This window comes from Austrofundulus limnaeus, unplaced genomic scaffold (assembly GCF_001266775.1).
Source record: "Austrofundulus limnaeus strain Quisiro unplaced genomic scaffold, Austrofundulus_limnaeus-1.0 Scaffold197, whole genome shotgun sequence".
NCBI classification, from domain to species: Eukaryota; Metazoa; Chordata; class Actinopteri; order Cyprinodontiformes; family Rivulidae; genus Austrofundulus; species Austrofundulus limnaeus.
This window is the reverse complement of record NW_013952599.1, coordinates 501,895-507,822: the sequence shown is the minus strand read 5'-3', so window position 1 is coordinate 507,822 and position 5,928 is coordinate 501,895. Positions and strand designations below refer to the sequence as shown.

The window sequence follows — 5,928 nt, the reverse complement described above, 5'->3', positions numbered from 1 at the left end:
CTCTCTCTCTCTCTCTCTCTCTCTCTCTCTCTCTCTCTCTCTCTCTCTCTCTCTCTCTCTCTCTCTCTCTCTCTCCAAAACAGAACATTTACATATGCAAAAAATCTCCTTGAGGATAATCACAGCAAGGCTTGAGCTGTGGGACCCGTCAGGTGGAGATACCTCGCAGGGTTTTAGGAAGGAAGATGCATGTCTGATGAAACCTCCAGTGTGAAAAATATACTCAGGCATTTGCACAGACACACTCAAACCCCATGAAAAACTAATGCATAAACACAGCCCATTTCAGGCTGTTTTTGTGGCGAGGGCAATAAAACATGAGCACAAAAACCTTTATCATGCTCAAGGTTCAAGGACGGGGCTATAAGTTTCAGTTTTTTTTCAGTGTGTGTGTGTGTGTGTATACATGTTTTTGTTACCCGGTGAGGACAATTTTTGACCATTTTCCCAGTACACACAGCCTGAAGAGGACCGATTGTCCCATACGAGGACAAAAGCCCGGTCCCCATTGAGGGAAATATCATTGGTGCGTCAGGGGTTAGGACTAAGTTGTAAATTTTTAGGTTAGGTTTTGTGTCAGGTTGTGAGTTTAGGTAGGGTAAAGTGTCAGCTTAGGGGAGTATTTACTCAGAGGGTCCCAGGAAAGTTGTTACTCCAATTTCATTTTGGATTGTTTTCATTCCAACATGCTATTGATAAAAAAAATTCAAACAAAAAACTATCCAGATACATGGCACCTTCCAGTTCTAGWGAATTTGATGGTGGTTATTAGAAATATAAATTTTTACCATTTTGACACCCTATTGGCTTGTACGAYGCAAATTATGTCACACTCCAACAGGACAYATCAGTATGTAACCYCATGAGTGTGGCAGAGGATTACATGAAACTGAAACAGGAAGTCAGTGCATTCAAATTTTTTTCAATTTTAACATTTTATTATAGCACTACAGTCTTTATGGTGTTTAGAAAAATGTTTTTTGGGTGAGGTCACTTCCCAGTGAATATTATTTTGTAAATTCTAGCCACTCCCATTTACTCCATACTTTTACTTTTATRTTTAAGTGCATTTTATGTCAGAAATTTACTTTTGACACTTAAGTACGACAACTGAAGGTAACWTWGTTACTTGAWYGTGGTATAGAATTGAATTATGTACCTGGAAAATACATAATAATCCACTTCTAAAGGTAATATACTGGGTTTTCTGCTGGCTGTGCTGTTTTCTCTCAGTCCAAAAACAGACAAGTTAAGGCAACATATAAGCTGGTGAACACCATTCACAAGAGTCTCCACAATGTCTGTAAACCTTTGCAGGGGATTGTCACTTGACACKAAGTTATCACAGGCATCTCAAACCACTCTGTTTAAAATGGTAAATAGTCTGAACTTAAACAGCACCTTATCAAGTCCAGAAATTCCAAGCTGCTTATATTCATACATGGAAAGCTTCTTTTTTTATTTACAGCTCTGTATCTGTATTTTGAGACCAGCACAGTAAATATCTGAGGCTGCAGCTTTAAATGGCCAGATCTAAAAAACTACACTGATAACAATTAGTTTTAAAAAGATCATTTCAAAAGTGTACTCTAGTAGATTAAATCCTAACCCTGAGAGCAGCTGCCAGCATGAGTACAAAGCAGACTGGGACAGACCATGTGAGTGGAGAGCAATAAAATCACATGCGTGGCCAAGAATCCAATTCTGCAAATGGTGAACACATAAATAGGTTGTTATTTTCAATAACAGGGTTAATCAAAACATGGGCACACTACTTGCTACTTGCTTTTTGCAACTTAAAACTCTTGAATTTTGTCAAAACTTTGAGTCARCCAGGTAGTCTCAGTCAGTGAGATCCTGACTTCAGATTAACTGGAGATTCTGTTTGTCTCTGTGTGGACCTGTGATGGAGTCCAGGTTGGGTTGCTGGAAAACTGGACCTGAACAAGGTGTCACAGGAAATGACTGATCAAAGGATGAGGCGGATAGTGAAGTTGTTGGAGCAGTTTTTTCTGGTTACTCAAAGTGCTTTTTGTGTTTGAGAATCTGCACCAGGCTATTGGAGCAAGCCARAAGCACAGAGAGTTAAACGTCTTTTAGTGCTGCTATAAGATTAAAAAAATAATAATCCTATAAAAACACAGAGCTATGTCTTGTCAACTCCTCTGAGTTCAATGTTTTCTCAGGTCTTGTTCAATTTGAAAGTTTTCAGGAATATGTGAACAACTTTTCACTGAAGGCAAAGAGTTTCCTTACAGAACAATAATCCATTAGCTAACCCAAAGCTCCAACACGCAAAGCCTCTTCATCACCACAAAAGCTTCACATTCAGAGTAAGAGCYACTGTATTCAGGACACAGGAACGAGCGCACTCTGCCTCCTTATTTTTTAAATTTTTTTATGTCTGGCCCATTGACATGTAAATGTCCTCCTGCTATAAGGCATCAGCAGAGAGCAGAGAGACTGAGGGGGAAAAAAACCCACTGAATTGAAATGTCAATAGTAATTTTTGGCATGCAAGGGACATCTGAGAGTCAAGGGCTGCCTCCCGGGAGAAATGTAAAAAAGGAGGAGAGTGAGGGAGGAATGTGGAGGGAGGATGATGTGTGTGTGTGTGAGTGTGTGTGTGATAGAGAATTGGAAAAGGATGGACGATGTAATGGAAGGGCAGATAAAGTGGAAGTCAGTGTGATGGAGGAGAGGAAGAAGGGGGAGTAATAGCAGTCAGAAGGTAAGCTGTCAGAAGAGGAGCATGGGGGGGGGGTTAARAGAGGGGAAGGAGGAGAAAAGATGGAGAAAGGACAGTCGCGTGCTGGTCCTCCTCTGGGATTCTCCCCCCTTCTTCCTCCACTGATGGACAGGCTGAAATACCACAGGAGCCACCTCCCGTAATGATTTGATGAATGAGCTTCCCCATCCCACACCCCCACCCTCACCCCCGCCCCCCTCCAGCCTTCTTCACACTGCGGACCCTCTGCATGCCCTAAAACAACATCACACGCCAGGAAACCGGCAMCATCTGCACACATAGGAAACATATTTACTCACAAACATGGCCATCCTGTGCACTGGCACCACAGCTGGACATGTCAACGAATATTTTTATTTCTGTTTTATTTATTTATTTATTTATTTATTTATTTATTTATTTATTTATTTATTTATATTTTTTCGGGGGGGGGGTGTTTTTGGTGCTGAAAGTCAGTCAAGCCAATCGTCTGTGTTTGCTCTTGTCTGATTTGATTTTGCAGGTAATTCTGCAGCAGTAACACTGTGAATAGTGCAGAGCAAAGTCATTAATACTGGATTTTCTAATCAATGGCTCTGGCGCTGTCTTGTTTTCCAAATCAATGTTGCTGCTTTTATTTTATCTGACATGTCCTTTGTGCTCCTTTGTGTCCCCGTCACACGAAGCAGGGAGAAAATTTACCTTTAGAAAAAAAATGCTGAGATTGAAAATATATTATTTTAGAGAAAATGTCACACTGAAAAGCTTAAAGGAGTCTTCTTTTAAAAAATAACTTCATTGTCTGAAGAAATTACTGAAACGACTTCAGCTTCAACAGAATACGCTTTGATTTCATGCTAATAAAGATATTTTAACATTTTTTTACATAATGATTTGGTGATAATGGTTGGATGATGGTTGGGCATTTTAAAAATGTATATGTATCTATATTTAAATGTTTAAAAAATGATAAGCCTACACCAGCCACTTGTTGAGTTTATACAGTTTTCATTTTTGGATTCTTATTTTTAGCTGAATTTTTAGCCTGGTAATAACCAGCTCCTTGTTCTTCTCTTTATTTCGTACAGAGGGTCTGGACCCACGGCTATTGAGAAGCGGTTCCTTGCTGGAGRTGTGGACTCTGTTGAAGTTTAAAACAATTACATCTGATTTACCCAATTGCTAACATTTGGCCATGACATATGTAGCAGACCGTGAAAGACGCTAAGCTAAAAAGCTAAYRGGAAATTGCATCGCTGTAAACAACCATCCCCTACTGGGGAGAGAGAAGTACTGAGCTGAATGAGATGGCTGTAACTGATGCTGCAGGCTTTACGAGACAATTTTAATTYAGAAGCCTTGTCAACACAACTGAATGGCTTCATTCACTTCATCTGCTGCCRTTGTTAAACTACAGGCAGACTAACACAGAATGAAAATCGACGTCATTGTTCACAACTCCTCCTCCTGTTCACTGATTGGCCTGGTTGAATTTCTACCAGAGAAATCTATGTCAGTGGGRGAAAGCCCAGATGGCGGTGGTGGATCTGGGATTTTTCATAGAGGGGCCAAGTATTTGTTCAGCATCCTTGCACATAAATCCTTGGTTTTTGTAAGGTGTGTATATATTTAACCAGTCACACGTTTAAACACTTGTAATTTTAAAAAAGCTTTCACAGTAAATTATCCTAATAAATTTCACATGCATTTTTACAGTACATGAATAAAATACTCTCAAACACACAGCATGTGAGAGAATCCAGCCATCAATTGTGAGTTAAAAGACTTTTTCTGCACGCTTGTTCAAATTTTAAGAAAAGAAAAAGACTTCTGTCAGCTTGATTCATGTTGGACTTTTCTATTTGTCTCATTAGCTCCTCTAGTGTTTGGACATGGAACTGCAKGCAGCATCATCGCTCTTGGGCAAAGGACAGATGAGTGACAGGACAGGGGCACTTCAGGGGGCCAATCAAATTTCAACAGGGGCCAATGCCCCTGTGGTCCCGCCCCTAGAACCGCCCCTGCCGGACGGAGCAGAGAAGGGAGATTATAATCGAGCGCAATTGCATAGGAAGGTAATGGCAATCAGACGGTCACTGGTTTGAATCCCCTGATCTCTCAGATTTTTTCTAAGAGAGGCAAAGCACCCATACCTGCCTCCACTCTTGTTTGCCTCACTCTGGACCTTTGAGCAAGGCCCTGAACCCCTAAATGCTGTGGAAAACCAATGGTCARGTTGTGTCAAGAAGAGCGTCCAGCATTAAAACAATCACCAAGTCTTCATGCAAATTAGTTCACTGTGGTGGAACTCCACATCATTTTACTATAAATATTTAGACAGTTGAGGATTTATTGATTTCCCACATGCTTTATTCAAGAACCATTGGTTTTAATCACAGAAATGACCTTATGATGACACACTATATGATGATTTATAGATGACAAATGCATGTGCATGTTTTTGACTCTTAACATTTATCCAGTGTTTTAAAATTCTACCTACAAGTCATCAGTCAAACTAAGKTCTTCATTTTAACAGGTTAAAAGAGTAATCCGGGGATAAAAACCCACCTTTTCCATGATGTGGAGCAGCAGCACATTTTTAGCAATCCTGTGACACCTGCTTGTAGTCTTATTTATTGCTCCTATTGAGTTTTGGTGAAATTGGTACTTTGTCCCTCATAAGGAACAGACTGACAGAGTGCATCATGGATTCTGAGATGAGTAAATTTGTTTCCACCATTCACTGGAGGAGAGTTTGCCAATGTAGATTCAGTCCAGATACAATACGATACTATACGAGATGATACGATATGATACAATATAAYACAATATGATAAGATAAGATAAACCTTTATTGTCATTGTACAAAGCACAACGAAATTACAGTTCAGAACATCCATTCATAAAAAGACAGAACATACCAAACATAGGAGAACAGGTGATCCGGGTCATGGAGCCACAGACCCCTGCAAAGAGCAAGGATCGTCATCAAGAAAGAACATCATGAGGAGGTGCTACCCTGACAAGAAAAATGAAATACCACTTAAGGATAGATGAGGGGAAAAAAACAAAACATCATATCAACGAAATGTGACACGCTATGGCAGTTGTAGAAAAAAAAACCCTCATCAGAGCAAAAGCACATTTTTTAGCCAGAGAAGTAAGTGAGTTTGGTGGGGGGGGTTGGGGGGGGGTTG

General features: G+C 40.1%; 1 long non-coding RNA gene across 1 annotated transcript in view; it reads left to right on the top strand.

The window, feature by feature from the left end:
• LOC106524712 (uncharacterized) overlaps positions 1-4,469 on the top strand; it is a 14,313-nt gene extending 9,844 nt beyond the window's left edge. The window contains exons 2-3 of the long non-coding RNA XR_001311028.1: positions 3,817-4,345; positions 4,445-4,469. This is a non-coding gene — a long non-coding RNA (uncharacterized LOC106524712). The remainder of the gene's footprint in view (positions 1-3,816; positions 4,346-4,444) is intronic.
• Positions 4,470-5,928: the final 1,459 nt, after the last annotated feature.